Genomic DNA, 22,639 nt, shown 5'->3' with positions numbered 1-22,639 from the left:
AAGTTTGGATTCTTTGCCAAAGCTTGTCACCACCTCCCAAAGCACCGGCCTGCTCTCTCTCCCATGCTGGTATTTGGCTCCTGCCTTCTTTCCTCAGCTGCTGAGAAGTTCTCCCTGGTTTTGGCAAAGGGGAGGAAGCCCTGGCCTGGGGCTTGGCACCCTCCTCAGCTGGAAGGGAAGTGTCTCAGGTGTCCAGGGTGCTTTGGATCTCCCAGCCCTGCTGTCACACACTGTGGCACACAGCTCCTTGGTTCCCATGGGAATGTGGACACCTCCTTGGTGTTTAAATCCATTTCCTTCTGGCCAGGGCTGGTGTCTGCTCAGCTGCTCTCAGCAGCCCTTGGCCAAGAGGTGCAGGAGTGTAGCCACATTTCTCTTCACAGAGAAAAGCAAGGCACATCTTCCCAAGAATATTTCTGGGATTCACATTCTCTGAACATCAGAGAAAGGAAAAAAAAATTCTTATAATTTGCTGTGCCTATGTTTGTGCAAAAGCAGAATGCAATATGGAGATTGTTTACCCAGAGTGATGGTGTTTTGTTCCCTTGGCCTATCAGGACCAAGTGTGTGTGTGAAAGTTGGGACTGTCAGGTGACAGCCATGAGATTCTGGGCAGTGGAGTGCTTGGCAGATTGAGTTTAGATGTAATGTAACATAATGTAATATAGTATAGGATAATATAGTATATTAAAGTAATTAATTAGCCTTCTGATAAGATGGAGTCCTCCTCATCATTTCTCCCTGCCATGGGGGCTGTCCTGTTTTGATACAGGAGCTGCTCAGGTGCAGAATGAGGGCGATGGATGAGTTCAGTGCAGGCTGGAAGTGCTGTTCAGCCCTTGGAGGCAGGGTCTGAAGGGATGAGGGAGCCAGTCTGAACTCTGCAAACAGGAGGGAACATCTTTCAATGTTTAAAATATACTTAACCTTAGAAGTGTGTATTCTGAATTGTCCTGAGAATTGGGTGGAGTGCTGGGTGAGGTTTTATATTCTTTAAAGCAGGAGCTACCATGAGGTAGGGTAAGTTGTAAGGGTGTACACTCTCTTTCCTTAGAAAGGACCATACATGGCCTCAGAGAATGAATATAATTTTATTAGTAAATTAAGTATTCTTCCCTTTGAAATATGTTTTTCCTAACCTCTCTCCCCCTGTCACATTAAGGCATTGATTTTAGCTATTTCAAAACTTATGTATGCATAGATATGGACATTTTCTCTCTCCTTTTCTCCTTTTGTCATTTGGTAATACTGGAGTTACTCTGAGTGAAGCTCCTCTGGGAGATATTCCAGGAGAAATGAAAGCATTTCAATCAAACCAAAAAGTGAATGCAAATCACATTTTGAACAGAGTACAGCTGTCCAGTAGAAACAATGATTTCCCTCCCTGCGTGTATCTTGGAAAAACTGATCTGTGCTCTTCACACAGGGATGTGATATCAGAAATTTGGAGTTACATATTGTTAGGTTGGGGTTTTTTCCCCTTTGTTTTGTGGAGAAGAGATATTCCTCATGGCAAATTTTCAGAGGTGCGATCAATACCCAGAATGAATTGTCTGTGATAGTTCTAAACTGCAAACCTGGAGACAGTCCATTTCTGTACTCCAGGGTGCTCTAACAAGCATCGTGGCTGAATCATAATAAACATTTGATTTTCCTATCAAAAACACATTTTTTGTGTTGTGTGGGTACCCACACAAACAAACATATTTCACTTCACCTCCAGTGTCTTCTATGGCATAAAATTTAAATACCTGGGGCAATTTATAAAGCAGATATAATGCAAAATCCATAGCCAGATCACTAGAATTCAAATATCTAAGCCTTTAAGAAACAGAAAAAAAAGCCAAGCAACATGCAGTTGCATAAATGCTCCATTCCCTGCTTTCCTTATATTCAGAAAGAACTCATAAAAAATCCTCTGCCATCTGCTATATCCCCACCTATAAGACATGCTTGCAAATTCTTTTGATGTGCAGATCATTACTCGGGATTAAATTTTCATATATGCACGCCAATCTCCTCTTCCCATTCTGCTTCCATGCCCCTGCCTAGGTACCAGGTGTGCCCAGTTGGTGGAGGCTGCTTTTGTGGTGCTCAGTCTTGTGGGGACAGCTGTGGAAGGGCTGGAAGAGCACTGTGCCCATTCACAGTGCTCAAGGCTGGTGGAGATTATCACTTCCCCCAAAAAGCTTGGCTGCAGCTGATCTGCCTGCCCAGAGCGAGAGGGAGGTGGGAACCCTGGAAGGTTCCTGCTGCTCCCTTAGAAAAGGCTTGTTTAGCTTGCTGTCCTATCCCCTTTCACTGTAAGAAATAGACATATAAAAAAATGTAATAACTAGCTGTTGGTTGGTGTTGAATCATGCTGAATCATTTACCCAAGAAGTACAAGAAAAATTACTTTTATTATGATGAAAACCTCCATTATTTAGACCAGCCTCAATTAAACCATCCTGCTGTCCAGGACTGTGTATTTCTCTGCTGTAAACACCACTCATATTTGCAGTTTTGCCTTGGGAAACTCTCAATTTTGATCTTGTTACAAAAGTTTTTGCTCCCCAGATTGCAGGTACAGAAAAGGGAGGACTGCAATCCAAAAGGGTAGAAACACTTGCTGCTTGTTTCTAAATCTTACTTAGGAGGAAGCTTTTTGCTTAAATGCGTCTGAAATCTGACATTTCAAAGCAGAGTCTTTTGTAAACTGGAGGGAACTGAAGCTGTTAGACTGGCAATCTGGGAGCTGCTAAATCTACACTGGATGTACTTCTCTGGTTTGCATTTCCAGATTTACAGCCAGTCCTCAGAAAGAGAACTGGTTGAACCACTGAGGGTGATGGTAGCAGCACCCAGAGATCCTCAGTACCAGCACAAGGTAATTGGAAGTCCTTAGAGTTGCAGTTTAAGCTGATGAAGAGAGGAGAAAGGCTGACATAGAAAAATGAAGTTTTTTTTCCTCAAGATGACACCAAACCTTAGTGGCAGAGCCAGGTTTTAATCCCAGGTTTTATGATTTCTAGCCCATATCCAGTGATGTGTCCTGCTGCCCCCCAACACTTGTGGAATACATTTCTTTCTATATTTGCATCTCTTGCTCTGCCTATATAGACATATCTATATTGAACATACAGACTTCTCTGTATAGATGGATAATTCTCTATTCATTTACTAATTTATCATACATACCACATTCCAAACAATGTAAATATTTAAAATACTTCATTTGAAATGCTATCTGTTTATTTTGCTCTTTTAGAAATATCCAGAATGTCACACACTTTCCCTTTCTGTTTTGGAAAGGAATCCTTTCTTGCCTGCAGAGAAAGAGGCAGCGATATTGAAATTTCCACAAAGAGAGTTTGTCCCCTGAGTGTTCTTGCAGGCATTTGTGTTGAAGAGTTGTTAACATAAGCAGCATTTTACATGAAATATATTCCCATTGCTGCTTGATGCTGCAGCTCCCCATGTTTGCCAGCCCTCCAAGGAACCCAACAGCACCAATAAGAAAGGCAGGACTTAATATTTAGATTTTTTTCTTTTTCCAAGCAAAAGAAATAAGACTTCAAGCTTTTTCTTTTATGAAAAAAAGATTTTCTTTGGGATCACTTTAAACAAGTTTTTTTGTCCTGTGTGGCCAGAGCAGTTTTTGTTTGTGATGAGGACCCAGGCAGGTGGATGCTGATCCCCACCCCTGTGCTATCCCAAGTACAAACCCACTCAAATACCTCACTGTGGGGTGAGCCATCATCCCAAAAGGAACAGGAGGCTTTTGCATTGTGCCTGGCACTCAGAAGTTCCCCTTGCAGGGACAGGGGCATCTGAGGCTGGGACATAATCCTTCACTAACTGCAGAGTGCTTCCCAGGTGACCCCAGGTGTTATGCAAATGCTGATTTTTATTGCTGTGGGCACGGGAAGAGATTAACCACACCAGCTGGCAAGGGATTCGAAGTGAAGCCTCCTTCTCCCCCTCTGATCTGAGATCAAAAGCTCCAGCCCTGCCTGCCACACCCTGCTCCTGCAGGAGGGTGATGCCAGGGGCACCCAGATGGCAGGGCCAGCACAGGGGCACGGCTGGCACTGCCAGCTCCTGCTGCCACCTGCTGTGGTCCAGGAGGAGGAGGGAGGAAGAATAAGAGAAGGAGGAGGAGTAGGAGGAGATGGGAAAGGCAAGGAGGAAGGACAGAAAACACCATACCAGGACATGCTTTGCACAGATGTTAAAACCCAGGAGCATCTTTACTAATTGCGGCAAACTTGGCAGAAATTAAGGCTAATAGGCCTCCTTCGTGTGATTGTGTGACTAAACACCAGATGCCCTAAAGGCACAAACTGACAAAGCTGTGGAAATCTTCAATAAAGTGTCTCTGATCCTTCAGAGAGGGAAAGGATGTCACAGGGCAGCCTCCCCAGAAGACATCCCCCTGGGGATCAGAAGGATGGGCTGGGGATGGAAATGTTGGGGCTGTGCGCTATAAAACCCAGCACCAAAATCAAATTTTATGACAAAGATGCTCTTGAGAGTGCATTTTCACAAAGTCATAATTTTTCTGGAAAAGTGGCAAAGCTCCAAATCCTTCCTTCCTATTTTGCTCTCCCAGCACAGCACTTCTGCCCGCTGTCATGAGAAGAACCGGATACTTTGCAAACGGCCTTGGTGCGTCATGGGATTTATCCAAGAGTGTTGTAAACCACATGGCCCCTCTCTCTCCAGCCTTATCTTTGAAATGTCTCAAGAGACATCTTATTTTTATGACTGCTCAAGGACTGTAAGCCTGAGGAGCTGCTTTTGGGAGTGCATATGATCCCTGTCACATCAAATGACTGCATCGTAATGTCAGCGCTGTCTGTGCAACATAAAGGAGCTGCTGAGTCCCAGCTTTCCATCTGCAGCTCCCCAAAATCCAGGATTTTGGGTCTGAAATTCCTATTCCAGTATTTTCAATAATTTGAGACTGTTTATTAAAAGGTCTAATGTGTGATATTTTACTTCCATGTGTTCTGTGGTCAGGAAAACATGGAAGAGGTTGCTCTTGAGAAATTTTTATCTGCATTTGTGGTTAATGTGCATGATTGCCTGAGGGAACAGCGTGGTACTGTGCCAATGATTCTTCTTGTTCCAAAGCACAGTAAAACTTTACAATTTTAAATCATTGGCACAATACCTTTTTAGGTTATTTCAGAAATACCAGCTATCAGTTTCAATAAAGTTGCAGCATTTTGTTTTGATCTTTAAATTTATTGCTAGCATGAGAATAGTAATCTGCAATATACCTGCAGGTCAAAATGATGAAATTAACCTTGCTGGAATGAAACTTTAAAGGTTTTATGCTCTGTTTTAACATGCTACAAAATAGGGATTTGAGATTTTTTTTAAGGTGCCATTTTCTGATGGACAAATTCCATGGGAAGGCGTGTGACTAACATTAATCATCAGGACAAATCTGGGAATTTGAGGATGTTCATAATAAGAAAATAAGGAAAAGTTGCTGCACATATGAGTGTAAGTTTGAGTGCTTGTGACAGCAGTTCTGTGTTTCAGAAGATAAAATCAGAGGGTGTTTCTCCAGGCTGGTTTTGTGAAGCTGACATCTGATTCAGCCTCCTTGACCCCTCAATGGACTTGGATCTGGTGGAGGACATCACTAAGCATCAGAGGAGGAAATAAATACTATTAGTAAAGACATATTCCTCTTTGGTGATGTTCACTGTCAGGCTTTTGAATTTGTCCTGGCTCACCTTGACAAAGAATTAGCTGACAAAATGATACTGCAGTGTCAAGAGATAACTGGTTGATCTCATCCTCCAAACTGCCTCACCTATTTCTCACTGTGAGCTTGGTTACTCATTTCAGACATCCATTTATTTCTGTTTCACAGACCTATATTTTGCTGCCATATGTCCCTGGAAACCTTGACGTCAGAGATGACTACTCTTGTACCTGAGTCCAAATGTTAGAGGTTCATCAAATGTGTCTTTAATGGTTGCTTTTTTTCATGCTGCTACCCAGGGTTTTGGTCCCAAGCTGAAAGAAATATAATCTAGGAAAAGAGAGCAGCCTGGGAGGATGACTGGGTGACTTCACAGGAATACTTATTTTCTGGAATATGAAAACACATTGGTGGTGTAGGAGAAGCAGTAGGCTGGATGACTGGGGTTTTTAATATTAATGACTAAGTGTGTGTCACACCAAAGGTCATTTATTTCATGCACCCCACAACTATGCAAGCCTGGTGGTGACTAGTGGTGACACTTCTTGTTTGCCTCCATCATCTGAGCTTGTGACTGTGGTGGGAAGGCCTGGGCTCCATGATTTTATTGCTGCTGATGTAATTATTGCACAGCTAATAGTCATGGCTCCCCAGGGCCTGAGGAAATTGCAGGAGGTGGGAGAAGAGGCTTCTAGAACAGTCAGCTCTGTGACCTCTGCAGCAGGCAGCAGGGTTTGGGTGAGCACATTCCTGGTGAAGGAGAAGGAGAATGTTGTGTCTGGGTTCATTAAGAGCCTCATAGATTTAAGGTAAGACAGCAAAAGGTGAGTTCATTTGTCACCTAAAAAAAAATAAAAAAAGGTCCAAACTCTTGCAACGGTGTTAAAATAGTAAAATAAAAAGCAGGGCTTTATTGGAAGCTTCCAGATACCCTCATGGTATCAAACCTGACATCAGGTTTCTCTAATTTTTTATAAGTTCAACAAATGAGCATATCTAACAAATATTGTTCAATTAGAAGAAGAGTTGGTTAGGTAATTTTCCTCCGGGTTCTGCCCTACTGGTGTTGGTCCAGGGGCTTCTTTGCCCCATTTCTCATTGTGTCCTCTCAGATTCTGGTTGGAAAACAAAATGTCCTTTGGGAGGTTGTCCTCTTGGCAATAAGACCAAACAGTATTTCAGGAATATGTTAGAAGGTTAGCTTATAATTCCAAAATCTAAGAGAAAGAGTAGGAAAGATACCAAGAGCTACATAACAATGTATTAACAGTCTACAAAGCTACAAATGCATGAAAAATGTATAAAAAGCTAAAATCTTTAGGTATCACACTCACTTTCAAAAAGGAATCCCATAGACACTGAGTCCAGACAGACAAACCATGGCCAGGCAAAGATTTCCAAAACCCCAATGTCTATATCTAAGAAATCTGAGTGGAGAACTTATAAACAAGCAAGTTTATCAACAAGTTGGGTTTCCTTCTGTCTGCCAAACCAGCCTGTTTGAATCTATCTGCAGCGTAAAGAAATAACAGCATAAAAGTGACTATTTCCTCTTGTCATGAAGAGCCCTCTGGCAGGAGGTCCCCATCCACCCAGAGATGATGTGAGAGCAGCTCCTCAAGCCCTGGGGGATTGCAGAGAAGGCAGCGGGGTCACTGCCTTGGGTCACCTGCAGGCAGGGCCACAGCAGGCTCAGAGCTGCAGGTCCCTGTGCCACCCCACACCCTGTCAGGTCACAACCCAGCCTCTGAGGCTGCAATGGAACCAGCCATGACTGAAGGAGCTTGGGTGGGAGAGTCCTGTTACAGAATTGTGCCTGCCACGGTCAGAAGGAAGGAAGGCTTATATCACCCAAATCTAAAGAATCCTCTCCTTCCTGCCTTGGAAGCAGTTTCTTTGCTGTGAATGCTGACTCAGCTGAGCACCAAATAGCTGTGCTTTGCTTTCCAGTGAAAGAGACTCTGAACAGCACAAACTTCCCCAGAAAATGTAATGTCTTCCCGAGAAAATCTGGTTTTTTCTTAACTAAAGTGTCACCTTCTTACACTGGTATTTCAGAACTTTTCTGACACATAAGAAATTAAATTTCTTACAGTCATAGATGAGTTAGGCTGAGCATGGCCTGAGTTAGACTCTGAGCACCTTCTCTGAGCAGTTATTTCCATATTTTATTGTGGAGATATCACCATACAAGCTTAAAGATGCACCTTATTTCCTTAAGCCTGGGAACAGGAGTTATCCTGGAGTTAGGCACTTCCACTGAAATAACTGTATGGACAAATGGGACCTGAGTGAGCAATCCAGGATTTAAAAACAAATAATATACCATACTAAAATACACATATTGCATCAATAGTTGAATTAAAACAGACTGTAAGAAAAGTGTAAATTCTTTTCCTCACTTGTTAAGAAAACGTTTGCTTTCCATTTGACTCCTATGCTGTGATATATTTCATTGCTTTTTTTATTAAAAATGCATTTATTGAAAGGATTTCTATAAGTCTCAGGAGACTTGGCAATCATTTTTATTGGATTGATCAGTTCCACTTGCATACAAATTGCTCTCTTTGAATTGACTGTTGCAATGCATCTTTTTTATATAAACTGTTTTATTGATTCCGACATAAATAATGGACAGAGTACTTTAAATCATAAAAAACATCAGTTTGGGGTATTCTTACCAGAATCTACTACATAACAGACAACAGGAAACACAAACCCACAGTGCAACAGAAAGGATCTGTGAAACCTTTAGCTTTTAGAAACTTTTCCCTCCTGGTTTTGGCAGCTGCCATTTGTCTGTCAATTATATCCTTAATTTGCACATGTTGCACATGTTTTTGCATTCGTGAAACATGAATAGGAAAAAAAATTCCCTTCAGCAGATCTAATGTGTCTAATGAGAGAAAAAGAAAGAGGAAAATGGAGGGGAAATTACATTCAGCTGTTCTATTTTTGTTTTGAACTATTATATTAGGAGGGAGTTTTCTTACCTTATAGGTGTGGCTGCCTTTCTGCTCAAGTTAAGGCACAGCTTCATGTTCCCAAGAAACATCTTTTCTACCACAAACACACCTGCTGCTCTTGGGATAGTTTGGCCAAACTGCAGCTTATTTGGAAATCGTGTCTCTCAGTTGTGGGGTGGTTTCCTTCTCAGTCTCCACTTCCTGCCTCTTCATTTCTGAGTCATCACCAGCAATGGATTTCAGGTTGGTCTCTATTTCTCTTTCCACTTCCATGTATGACCAGCCTCCTCACTTTTCCATTCTAATTACTGTCTGGGGTTTAGGGTTACTTTTGGTTCTCCAAACCCCCACAGTTCCAAACACACTCCTATTTCCTTAGCTGCCAGTTAGGGCTCACTAACAGGAGCTCAGGAGCAAGGCTGAGCTGGGATTTGAAGGAACAAGAGAGAATTGATGCAATGGGATCCAGTTTCTAACAGAGATTATTGAAATGGAGGTGTCAGGATGAAAGTGTTTTCCAAGAAAGGATGCATCTATGCTGTAGGAGATACAGCTGCCATGTGTCTGGGTTTTCTTGATCTTGTCTCATTTTCTGACTGGAAATATCACTCCTTCTGGACTGCTGAACATGGGGAAATTCAGGCCAAATGGGCATGCATTTTTCAGATTTTGTCCAGGCAGAGTTTCTGGGCAGAGAAAGAAGGCACAGCTGGTAAATCTGAATCCTAGGCAGATGTTCTGCCCAAGAGCAGTGAATCCAAGACACTGAAGATGGATAAAGGCCCATGAACATGCAGTATCCTGCATGGACACACTCATTTCTGCTCAGGACACCTCTGGCAGACATGTGGAAATCCTAGGAAGAGATGTTGAGACTGTGGGCACCCAAAAATGGAGAAATGAAGATTGGAGAGCATTCACTGTGCTGCGCTCCAGCTAAATTACGTCTTTAGTCATGTGTTGGCCTTGATTTCCTGCCTTGATTTTACACTGAAACCTGGGGCACACTGCTCAGGTGTCCTCGTCCTGCCACAGTGGTGGCCTCCTGTTTGCTGTTGATCAGCAGCAGCTGTGGAGCACAACTTGGATATGTCAGCAGCTGCTACATGAGTGCATTTCCTGCACAAAATGGAAGAAAGTATAATGGCCCAGGACATGGTAAGGTCCTGACTTCATTTAAAAAAAAAAAGTTATATAAATCAACAGGGGGTGCCCATATTTCCTTAAGACTGCAGAGGAATGGCTGGCTTTTTTTTTTTTTCCAAGGCACTAAGGCACTGTTGTTTTTTTTTTTTTAAGAAATTAAGAAAAAAGGAAATAAAAAATAAAACAAATGTTCTCACCCATCTGTCAGCAGTCCATTAGCACACAACTCCTTGGCAGTAGGGAGAAGAGGAGCTTTTACCAGGCTCTGAGGTGGATGGTGGGGCAGAAGCAATGCTGGCTTGAGGCAGTGGCAGTATGTCATGTCATGCTGGAGCTACTCCTTCAGCAGCAGCCACTTTGATGCCTCTTGCTCCTCCCTGCCTTCTACTGACTGAAATTTCTCTTTGCATACAATGCAGCGCTGTGGAGCAGGTGAGGTTCCACATTTCCTGACAATATCCTTTGGTTATTTCTCAAAGAGAAAGCTGCTTTCCGAGAAAACCTCGCCATGTGATCTTGAAATGCTTTTGCAGAACTTGCCTCACTGATACTTTGCTTGTCTCACCAGAAATCTGTGATTATATCCTTGTTTCCTCTCACTCTGAGCAGACTCAGGAGCAGCCAGAAAGCAGAGAGGAGCTGCCCTCTCCAAGCAGCCCTGGCCAGCTTGCCTCCCCAACATGTTTTAATAACACTTTAGATGCCCCTGTCCACACTGTGGAAAAATTCTGTGAAAAATGGAAAAGTATGATCAGCTTAAATTATGGTCTGCAGTGACAGGATGGGGAAAGTGAAGCTGGTTTGTTTTTTTTTTTTTTCTATTTACATTGTGCTCCGTGGAGACAGCAAAGCTTTACCCGGGCTTGCTTGAATAATGAGCCACTAAGCAGAGAGCTGCATATCACTTAACAAACAGCTCCTCACAGAATTCCTGTTAATTATGCCATTCCTTCTGATTAGATTCAGCTCATTTCTCACTCACAGGGCTCGGTGCAAGGCTCTGTGGTGCCTGGTGGGAACAGCAATGACACATCCATGTGGAGCAGTCATTAGATAGCCTGAGAACTCTGCCTGCCCAGCATGGTCATTTGCCTGCAAACTGACACCCCTGCCATTCAGGGAAGGGCTCTGGGTGCTCCTGGAAAAGCTGAGACCCATCTGCAGGGATGGGCAGATTGTCACATGGAATGGGCAGAGGGGAGATCTGCTTCCCAAAGATGTGCACAACCCCCCAGAGCTGGGGTATGGTGGTGAAACTTTATTCTCATTACAGATTTGGTGATGTGAACATTGGCAATTAGAGCTTTCTTGGCTTTTTATTTTTCATTTTTTGGCTGCAGCTGGGCAGGTGGCAGATTCCATGAGGCTGAATGGCCATGATCCTGCAGGAGGAAGTAAGGAGGGAAGGGGAACACATTGTCCTGGGAACTCAGCATGGTGACAAGGGAGCCCGTGCTGAGTCAGGCAACAGAATATAAAGAGATTTTTAATCACAAGAAAATGAAATTAAATGTTCAAATGCAGAGCATTGGATTGGTACCTCCTTCATCTTATTGCCCAGTAGTTCTGTATTTTGTGTGGCTTATGTTCATTATTGCCCCCTTAAGTGGGGAAGGGAAGGGAAGGGAAGGGAAGGGAAGGGAAGGGAAGGGAAGGGAAGGGAAGGGAAGGGAAGGGAAGGGAAGGGAAGGATACCCCTGCTTGGAGCTCCCTTTGGAGGTGCTGGCAGTCCTGCTGACTCGGAGTGGGAAGCAGCACAGCTCATCATTGCTGTCCTGTTGGTGAAAATCTGATAGCTGGAGTGTGGTGGCTTGCCCAAGTGGGTTAAGCTGTCAAAGCTGCTTGACTTGCACCACTGCGAGCTCAGGGCCCTCTGAATCACACTGAGTAGCAAAGTAAAGACAATTCCATGGCTTTTGTTTCCTCTAACAATGAAGGTTTCATTGGTTATCACTTCTGGGCCTTTCCTGGTGGGCTCCCACCTTGCTGCAGCAGAGGAGCAGGAGAGCAGAGCTCAGCTGTGAGCTCCAGGAGGAGGACTCTGTTCTGCCAGAGTTCTTAAACTCCCCTGCTCTCCCAGGGAGTGCTGGTGCTTCTTTCAGAGATCTTCTAGCCCTGTGGCTGGGCACCATGCTGTATTTTCTGTATTTCTGCTTTCAAATAACTTAGTTTGACATAGCTGAGAAAAGAAAATAGTGGTAGCATTTCACTTTGGTAGCTTTTAATAGCAGTTCTTTTATGCAGGTGAGAAAATTCTGATTTCATCCTCTGCCTGTGTACCAACATTTGTCTCTGAAACACTTCAGCTGCAGCACCAGAAATGGTGTTTCTGCATTAACCAAGGCCCACAAGTGCAGTTGTGAGACTTTGCTTCACAACACTGCTAAAAATACAAACGTTTGTGGCGCACACATACTTTGTTTATAATCTCATCACTTCGTATATGGCTTCCATTGCAAGCTGTGGGATATATCACTTTGTCCCTTACAGTGTAGAAGTAGTGTATAAAAATCAGATTGAGCCCTTTATTTATAGTTGTCAAGAACCAGATGACAGAAAACATCTTCTGCCTGGAGAATGATTGCTGCTGGTGTTTCCTGGGTACCCTCTTCATCAAACAGTGGGAATGTTTCTTGTCTTCAGCGTCACATCTGCAATGCTAGAGCCAGGAAAATGTCAATAACTCTGTTATTATGAATCCCTGCTTTCAAGGATTAATAATTTCACACTTACTCACACACAGGCAAAAGCATCGGAAACTGAAATTTGGCACAAACATTTGTAATCCAAGAGCAAAGCTTAATTCTGCAAAATGATCTCTGCAGTTTTGAGTCTGAGAGAATTCTCAAGGTGCCTGCATTTTATTTTTTTTCTTTGAGTCAGTTGTTTGGAAATGATACAATCTCACTTGCTATCTGGCAAGAACTCTTTTGTATGCCTGAAGCTCTCAGTAGGGAAAAAATTGTGGTTTACTTTGTCATGCTTTCTTGCTTTCCTAATGGAGTTTTCTCTAGATGCCAAGGAAGGAGAGATGGTGAAGTCCAGTTGGTACAATGGAATGCCTCCCTCCCTTCTAAATTTGTCCATTAAATATTCCAGCCTCCCTTCATTATTTAAAACACCTTTATATGTAGCTGAGTAATGTGTGTAAAGAATATTGTGCAGGAAAATATAATTGCATAAAGAAACCAAAGCTCCAAGTATCTCCCCAAGCATTGGAATAAAGGAAGTGGGTTTTGTTTGAGTTTGATCAACTTCAGTTTTGCTAGGATATGAACTGTAACTCAAGTTTTCCCTTACAGATAGCCATTTATAGGCTCTCCATTTATAGTCTCTCTTACTCTTTCTCTCCTTCTTGACCTTTCCTTTCTCCCATGTAGACTTTAATTAGCTTTTTCTCTCTCTGTTTCAATGAATTTGGCTGAAATTTGTATCCCTGTCAACTTTTCCCCTCTTCCTGTTAGATTTTTTCCCTTTAAAATCAATGAACAGGTTCAAAAAGTATTGCCAGGTCTCATAGTTGCACGTAATTAAAATACACGTACACTGGAAACAGACAAACCTCATTAGCTTAGAAAAGCAGGTTTAAAAAAACCCTCTGGCTCTCTCAGCTTTTGTGTGACATTATCTCAGTTGTCCAAGAGTGACTAATAATCTAAGAACCTTCAGTAATAGTCTGAATTTCTCATCAGTCATTGCCCAATGATCTTTGGGCACCTTTGCAAAATGTAAATAAACTGAAGTGCCAAACATAAGGCAACATGCCCAGTTTGATTTTATTATGCAACTGGCAAGTTGCTAAATTACAAAAGTGTTGGTGAAGAAAATTTGAACAGATGTTTTTTTCTGGTGATGCACAATTTCATGTCAAACCCCAGAAGTTGGTAGCATTCAGAACACCCACACTGCTGTTGTTGATGACAAGGGAATACAGTCCAGTTCAGCTGCTTCCAGAGACCTGACATCCCTCCTTTGCATTTCTGGACTGCTGGCTTAAATAATTCACTCATTCTGAAACCATGCACTTGCTTCCTCCCTCAGTTACCGATCCAAAGCATGAACAAACTTCCTGAAGTTATCACTTCATATTTCAGCTTGTAAAACATGGCATTTCAGGCCTTTTGCACAAGCTGCCTTGGCTGCTACTCCTGCTGTGGGGCCAGGGCATGAGTGGTGTCCAGAATGCAAAATTCAAGTGGAGGAAGTGTCAGGCATTTGATCCTCCTGTCCTTGCACGTAGAGCTGCGATCATCGTCAGCACAGCGGAATATTAAACATCGCAGGCGAGACAGCTTGAGTGGGAAGCCTGTGGTTTCATCAGGAGTGCTCTTGATTCCCTTGTTAAAGTGATGCAACTGGGTCAGAAACAACCCAAGTCAATTCATGATCAATGTGTTAAAGGCTGCCCACTCTAACTCTGACAGAGAAGTTACCTTTCTCCACTTGAGGGAAAGGGCTGACTAGGCCCTTGAGTAATGTGTGCATGGAACCTCTTCTCTTCTCTTCTCTTCTCTTCTCTTCTCTTCTCTTCTCTTCTCTTCTCTTCTCTTCTCTTCTCTTCTCTTCTCTTCTCTTCTCTTCTCTTCTCTTCTCTTCTCTTCTCTTCTCTTCTCTTCTCTTCTCTTCTCTTCTCTTCTCTTCTCTTCTCTTCTCTTCTCTTCTCTTCTCTTCTCTTCTCTTCTCTTCTCTTCTCTTCTCTTCTCTTCTCTTCTCTTCTCTTCTCTTCTCTTCTCTTCTCTTCTCTTCTCTTCTCTTCTCTTCTCTTCTCTTCTCTTCTCTTCTCTTCTCTTCTCTTCTCTTCTCTTCTCTTCTCTTCTCTTCTCTTCTCTTCTCTTCTCTTCTCTTCTCTTCTCTTCTCTTCTCTTCTCTTCTCTTCTCTTCTCTTCTCTTCTCTTCTCTCCTCTCCTCTCCTCTCCTCTCCTCTCCTCTCCTCTCCTCTCCTCTCCTCTCCTCTCCTCTCCTCTCCTCTCCTCTCCTCTCCTCTCCTCTCCTCTCCTCTCCTCTCCTCTCCTCTCCTCTCCTCTCCTCTCCTCTCCTCTCCTCTCCTCATTTCTGGGGCCATCAATTGGATTTGGGTTGTCCTTTGGTCTTCACCACCTGCTGCAAGAGCACCTCACACAAGAAATCTGGGCCAGCCAAGCCCAAAGATCCCCCTTGTCCCACACCACACAACGAATCCATAAGCCTGCAATGAGAAGCTGAATATATGGAGAAGAAAATCAGCCTCCATAGTGTTTGCCTGGTGCCATACCAGGTGGGTTCTGTAACAATACAGAGAAACCAGAATGTCACATCAAATGTGATCCTCAGATAACCTCTGGGGAAAGCCTGAAACAAAAAACACTGATTGACCAAAGTTCCTGATCACTTTGGCTTCAGTCAGAGCATCCACATACTTAAACAAGTTGGAGTCTCCTGCCAAGTGGTGACCTTAAAAAGGAAAGACAAAATATGACATTTGAGTGCTGGGTAGGGCTCAAAAACTACAGTAGATGCCCTATAGGGCCTTTTACCTTCCCAGAGAGTGCTTGAAGTGCTATTCTGGTGTTAACTGAAACCCCTCATATGCCTCATGCTTTTATTCTGTTGTTAACAGGAACTCCCCATATGCCTAATATTTTGGGTAATGACAAATCCCCCATTATTATCAGGTCAGGGGAATTTGCCCTGTAAAAATAGCTTTTGCTGCAAGGCTGACAAGACATGTTCAGTGTAATCAAGACAGGTAACTCTAGGTCTGGACAAGTAGAAAGAGAAAGTGTAAAAAGAAAATGTAAAAAGTCAAGGCAGTTGTTTAATGGCTGATAAGTAATTTCTGCGTACATCAAAGACAGATAACAGTGCTCATTTTCTCCAGGACTTTTGCAGCACACTGCATCCTCTGTTCTTTCTGCAGAAATCACCCCAAAACCTGTGTGAGACATTCTGCTTATACATTTTCTCCCTGCATGAATTATAATGGTATAAAACTAATGGAATAGAGAGGGGCATTGGGATGTCTGTCATCAATGTCCACACCAATATGACAAGGACTAAAAAGCTCCAGTTCCTCAGTAGTGCAGAGAATGAGGGCTGGGTGGATTGTATTTCTGGAACTATTATTACAGAGAGCCTTGTAAGAAGGATACACGCTGTGAATGAAATGGGCTTGGAATCACAGAGGCTAATGATAGAAAAAGGCCATTTATGTCAACTGCTGTATTTCCCTGCTGCTGTTCCCAATGAGATATGGTGTATTTTTAGTGCTTTGTCCAGTCTGGTTTCATATGTAAATATAAAGATTGTCATCCATAAAAGATCCTGAAATAGTTTTGTTCTAGTTCTGTCTTTCCTCTTCCTTCCCTTTTCCCCTCCTTAATTTCTTATTCAGGTTAAATGAGAACAGGAAAGACAGCTGTAGATTTTTTCCCCTTTTCTGTTCTCTCTTCTTTCTACTGTTTGACCCTCTTCATAGGATATATCTGACCTGATTTTTAAAAAATTGAATTTGGACATTTGAGTTTTATATGCTCTTCTATCACAGGGCTCAGCTTGACAGGAAAAAACCTACTTGCAAAAACCCCTGGAAAACAAATATTAAACAAGCAGTGGTTTCTGCTCAGATAGGAACTGATCTGAAGCTTTTGCATTTGCCTTCTTGTGTTCTGTGTCTCACATCATCTTATGAGTTGTTCAGGGTTTACTCATTGCCCACCTGTCCATTATGCACAGCATTCCAGCACAGTGAGCCAGGGTGTGGTTTAGACTGAAATCAAGTACAGACCATGCCACAAAAAGAACAAGTAATGTGACCATGAAATAAAATAATATTTTTTGCTATAGAAAGACATCTACCCTTTCGTATTTGGGGGTACTATTTCCCTTCTTTGACTTTGCAGCCTTAGACAGTTCAAGTAGACACAAATAGAATTTGCAGGCTGTCCCCTACGAGGGGAGAGAATGATGAGGAGGACTGCATCTTATCAGAAGACTAATTAATTATTTTATTTTTATACTATATTATTCTATACTATATTACACTATATTACATTACATCTAAACTGAATCTGCCAAGCACTCAACACCTCACACTGCACAGAATCTCGTGGCTGTCACCCGACAGTCCCGACTCACACAGACACACCTGGCCAACACCATCACTCTGGGTAAACAATCTCCATATTACATTCTATTTTTGCACAAACACAGGCACAGAAAATGATAAGAATTGTGTTTTCTTTCTCTGAGGTTCAGAGAATGCGAAACCCAGAAATATTCTTGGGAAGAATTGTGCCTTGCTTTTCTCTGTGAAGAGAAATGTAGCGACAGACATAAACTGGTATGGCAGAGCTTTCAGCAAATGAAGTTTTTGGCTGCAAATGATCTGTGTCAGGAGAGAAACTTGTCCTCAGTGGTTTGTCACTGCACGTGCCAGCAAGTCAAGTGGAGAGGCTGAGGGAGCTGCAGCTGAGGTGCTGCTGTCTTGAGTGGATGGCCCTCAGCAAATCTTGTCTTTGATCCATATGCAGTCACATCTCTGCTCTGAATCTGGTGAGCATTAATACCTCTGAATCAGTGAAACAGTGGAGAAATTAATGGCCTCTTTGTTCCTCATGGGAGAAACCCATCTAAATGGTAGCCTGAATGGGAACACAGAGAACAAAAAGACGTAAGGACTGAATTAATACCAGCTGAGTGTGCATGCCCTGTCTGCAGGAAAAGAAATAGAGAGAGATGGAAAATGAGGACACACCAGAAAATTACTTGTCATCTGCTGTTCAGATAAAGCTGTGGAGAGAGAGAGAGACCAGGGGAAAAAAGAAGTTCTGTTATGGATTGTGTTGGCTGAAAAGAGTCTTGAAATAGAAACTGCGTCCTATTGTCCGTCCATGCTGAGTTCAGGGAAATAGGGCTCCTGACATCCTTTTTCAATAATAAGCCTTGCACAAAGCACCCAGCTCCAGCACTGGCTTCTTTTCCCAATAGAAACAACCCTCGAGGTATTCAATATTGGCTAACTGCTGTGGTTGCTTTGAGGGAAAGAAAAAACAGAAAGGTGCTTTTTCTCAGAAGAAAAAGAGAGGTGAAGGTAAATGTACTTACCTAATCCATGTTATCCCTCAGTGCTCAGTGACAGGCTGCCAGTCCCATGACTTTGGGAAGTCCTGCCAGAAGCTGCTGAGAGCTAAAGAAACCTTAGCCCTTACTTACTCCAACTTATTCCTGATTTACTCCAGGGAGAGAAGAAACAATATCCAAGAGGTTCTGAATTTACAGCTGTCCCACTTTGTATGTAGTTCCTCATGTTTGAGACATTTATTTTTGTATCCACAGTCACTTTACACATTTATTTCTAATAGAAAACTCACTGGTAGTCATGTTCAGGCAATCTGAAAAATCACATCTGTGTCTTAGCAACAGTAGCATTGCTAAATTGAAAAATGGCCAGCAACAACCTCACACTGCTGTCCCTCCACTGTCACAAGAGAAGTGAATAATAAAATCAGTTCAGATTTGGGAAATGGCATGCATTTTTTCATGTCATACTTACTGGCCCAACTTTTAGGATAGCTTGATTTTTATTTTTCATCATCTTGTACCTTGCCTTACAACTTTCCCCCTCAACTTGCTGTTGCATGTTGGGCTTTCTGAGCATGGTTTTTGGGTTTTACCAGTGCCCTTCCCAAGAAATGTGGTTTTTGCTGCTTTCCTCCCATTGCAATTACAGGATGCATCTTAGAGACTGAGTCCTTCAGTCTTTAAAAAAGTTCTGTCTGTAACAAGTTGCTTTGCTTTTTCTTTTAAAATTAATTTTTAACAATTCACTTCACAGCCCTTGTGTCCCATTTTGTCTTCTATCACACGACAACCAACATTGTGATTTCTTCAGTGTACTTGTGTTTCCATGGTGAATGGAATATGATCATCCTTTCTTGTGACTTTACAGATTTGAATGGCATAAACTATGGATAGGCTTTTTAATCTTCTAAAATGTTTTGGGTTTTTTGCCTTGAATCCTTTGAGTTCAAGTCAAATACCATTTATAATCAGGTGATTATTAGATATCAGCACTTCAAGGCCGAGAAAGCAAGTGGTATGACTTCCAGAAAATTTCACTCAAGTACCTTTACCTGGGCTCAACATCTTGTATTTGCCTAAAGCATCTCCTCCAGAAAGGCACCTGGGCTTGAGATAAAGGATTCACCTCTTCATGTGGTAGTTTGGAAAAATAATTAATCATTATCTTAGAACACTCTGCCTTATTTCTCATTTGAATTTTCCCAGATTTAACCCCCAGATATTGATTCATGTTTGGCTTCTGCTTGATTAAAGTACATAAGGTGCTTATAATAAAGGAGTATTTGATCTTTCCTTTGACAGGCTAAACATATGGAGCTCTTCAAGTCTCCTGCTTGGTGCTCTTGCTGAACCAAATCAGGGGAATGAATTATGCTGCACTCAGTGTCCTACAGGGGAAACAATGGGAGCGTGTTTGGCACAGAAACATTGTGCTTCACTGGGGCTGGGAGGAGGAGGAAAAAGAGGAGGGAGAGGAGGTTAGGCAGGGTGGGAGACAGACATTCCCAGCAAAGCTGCACAGAAACCATCAGGGGATGGCCCCAGGTGCCTGAGGGTGCCACAGCTCTGCAGATTCTCACCTGCTGTTCTGGAAAAGTGGTGAGGAGCAGTGCCTGGCCTTTAGCTGTCTGCATCTGCCTGGCTTGGACCCTTACAAACCCTGAAACTCACCTGGCAGGGACAGCATCCAGACTTCTCTGCAACATGAGCAAGTGATCAGACAAAAGCATTTAGTCTTCATCATAATCTGCTTTAGATAGAATAAAGAGACCATGCTAGGGAGAAAAATGAAATAGTTTCTATTTCATTCTTTTGAAAGGGATATTTTGGGGTATCTGTTTCACAGAAGGGTTGGGATTGGAGACCATAAAAATCACCCAGTTCCAACCCCCTGCCAAGGGCAGGGGCACCTTTCACTAGACTAGGTTGCTCAAAGCCCTGTCCAGCCTGGCCTGGAAAGCTCCAAGGACAGGGCACCCACTACTCCTCTGGGATACAACCTGTAACATAAAACATATTTGGAAGAGTATCAAACCTCTATCTGTGTCCTCATACCGAAACAGCTTAGTTAAAAAAATATTACGTTGAAAACACTGTATCATTTCTACATTTTCTATATCTGCTTGGGTACTTTTAAGTAGGTGCATTTTTTTAATACATATTTGAGTTTTACATGCTTAAACAGGTAAAATTAATATTTATTTTTAGCTTTTAAAAATTGTACAGAAAACACGAAATTAAGGACAAGAGTCATGCACAGCACATGTAGAGTTCTTGAAGTTCATAATAAAAAGCTGCTCCAAGGAAAGTATATTAGGGTGATTTGGCCCAAGTTACAGGTTTAAGATTACAACATTAACTTTTAAATACCACACTGCCAGGTCTGAAATAGCTGGTGTGGGGTTAATCCTGCGTCCTTGTAGAATTTTAATGCAAAACAAAAAATGAGCTTGGTGAGCCTAGGCAAATACCTTGAAGCATATGAGATTTTTCCAAGCTGGGCCAACTTGATTTTTCTGGGTTGTATTTTACGTCAGCTGCACCACATGAAATGTATAAATGCATGGAAAACTATAAAAATTGCCAAGACTGATGTGATAATCTATTCTTCTTAACTGTTGTGAACTCTTCCTATGCCTTGCATTTTGTTAAAGTGGATATATTTATTGTGAGCCCAGTGATTTGGCACTTCAGAGGTAAAAAAGCTCTTTACTCCCATCCATAGGTAAAAAAGGAAAGGACAAGCACAGCACTGCTTTTTAACTAACTGTCAGCACAAAAATGCTTCAGACAGGAGAGGTCTCCTGCTATCAAGGAGTGGTAACCAGGGTGGGACATGCAGCTCCCATTTCCATAGAGCTGCTCTCCAGGGCTTCTTGCTCCTGCTGCACAGCACAGAGGTGATCAATTTGTGCTCACCCACAGCAGGTGGACCATTATTATGGTTTTGCACCTCCAAGAACACCATCTTGCACCTTTCCTCCTCCTCTTCCCATGCCATACCCTGCCCCATTCCTGCCTGCATGGTCCTGACCCTTCGTTTCTTCTCTTCATTTAACTCAGCTCCTTTGGTCAGGAAACAGCTACGCTTTTCTTTCTTTTTAACAATTGATTTTTCTGCCTGGCCAGGGAACTGCACAAGGAGTCCAACAAGCCCTGGAGCTGATGCATTGATGCCTTTTTGTGAGTCTGGTCTCCTGGCTCCCCTTTCCTAGGGAGCAGCCATCTCTCACTGCCCCTCAACACTGCAAAAATCCAAAAATCCACAGAGTAACAGGGCAATGCCTGCTGAGCCTGCAGCCTGATGTGGGGTGTGGCAACAGTTGCTTGAGGAATTTAGAAAAGCACTGGAAGTTTCTCCTGAGGATGCTACCCCACCAAAGTCTCTCCAAACTGGGTATCAGGAAATGCATCTCAGCAGGCTTGGCCTTGGGGGCTCCTATGACAGCACAGTACCTGAGGTGCCAAAGGACCTGGCTGCCAAATGAGGAGAAAATCCCAGACAGATCCCAGACTGTAAATCTTGCAGCCAGGAGCTCCAAGGAGAACAGTGTCCTTTGCTCCCCTTGCTGGTGAATGAAGGAAAAGCCCAAATGCAGAGACCTCACACAGGCAAAATGTGGCAGGCTGGGAGCACTGGGGAAACATCAGAGCTCCCAAAGGATGGCAGTGGGGTACAGAAACCTCCTGGGATGGAAAAGCTCCTTCCCAAGCAGTGGTAAGCCCATGCAAGCTTCCTGCACACACTAAACACTGGAAGAGCTGGCCTCTGGGAAGGGGAACGTGAGTGGCAAAGGATCTGCTGTGCTTTGGTGTGTGGGAGATGGGGACATGCACATGGGTGAGGTGTAGAAGTTGCATTCACCTGCTGGGCATCCACATGGGAAGAGTGAAATTAAGTTAACTCAGACTCTTGCTAAAGCTGTTCTGTGGGAACCCAGACCATCCCTCTGGCTGTCCAGGACAGCAGGACCCCTGCCAGGGGGCTCAGAAGCCCCAGCATGGAGCCCAAAACACCTGTGGGTTTGATTATGACCCATGGAGCAAATTAACAACCTTATATGAAGATCAGCAAGCCACAACAGTTTAGGTAGAATAATAGTGAATTTATAATGGGGTGAAAAAGTAGATTTTGGGGTTTTTAGAATGGGGATTCAGGGGCGCAAGATGGAGGGAACTGGGCATGTCCAGCCTTTCTCCTTCTTCTTCTTGGCCTCCATCTTCTGCTGTGATGTTGGCACTTTTAGATTGGTTTAGAGTAGAAGCTCACTGTCTAACATAGGTGATAGGCATTGGGAAGTAATTGTAAACATTGCACACGTAGTTTTTAGTATAAAGACATAACACCTCCCTGGGGGCAGGCAGAGTGCCTGGACAGCCTTGCTGAGCTGATCTCAGCAGGACAGGAGAAAGAATTTTATAGATAAGAAACAATAAACAACCTTGAGACCGAGAAATTAAGAGCTCTGACTCCTTCAAGTGCCGGGCCGGGAAAAGAGACTTTCCAACTTTTCTTGGGGTCACTCTGATAAGCTGGAGGTCCCAACAGTGTTCCTGGTATTCATTGGGACAGAGTGGCTGTGCTTTCCCAAGCTGATGCTTCTTCCTCTTTTCTCCCTTCTTAAAAGCTGTTTTCCTTGCTTGTGAGAGGGAAAGAGCTGCTCATTCAGGACACAGTCGAAGGAGCAGCTGCCTGCAAGGCTCAGCTTGTGGAGATTGGATGGATTCTTCTCAGAAGAACCCTCATGTTTGACATGGGCAGGTG

General features: G+C 43.0%; 1 protein-coding gene across 3 annotated transcripts in view; it reads right to left on the bottom strand.

Moving 5' to 3' along the window:
* LOC143692001 (uncharacterized) overlaps nucleotides 1-22,639 on the bottom strand; it is a 213,450-nt gene that overhangs the window by 7,659 nt on the left and 183,152 nt on the right. For 2 of the 3 annotated variants that reach the window (XR_013179854.1, XM_077171456.1), the window contains one exon: nucleotides 14,871-17,435. The exons of the other annotated variant lie outside the window; for it this stretch is intronic. The gene's annotated coding sequence lies outside the window, so the exon portion shown is untranslated. Of the gene's footprint in view, nucleotides 1-14,870; nucleotides 17,436-22,639 lie in introns of those variants that run through there. 3 annotated transcript variants of the gene reach the window in all.

Source organism: Agelaius phoeniceus, chromosome 2 (genome assembly GCF_051311805.1).
Source record: "Agelaius phoeniceus isolate bAgePho1 chromosome 2, bAgePho1.hap1, whole genome shotgun sequence".
NCBI lineage: Eukaryota > Metazoa > Chordata > Aves > Passeriformes > Icteridae > Agelaius > Agelaius phoeniceus.
The sequence above is the reverse complement of the archived record's forward strand: the minus strand, read 5'-3'. Positions and strand labels throughout refer to the sequence as shown.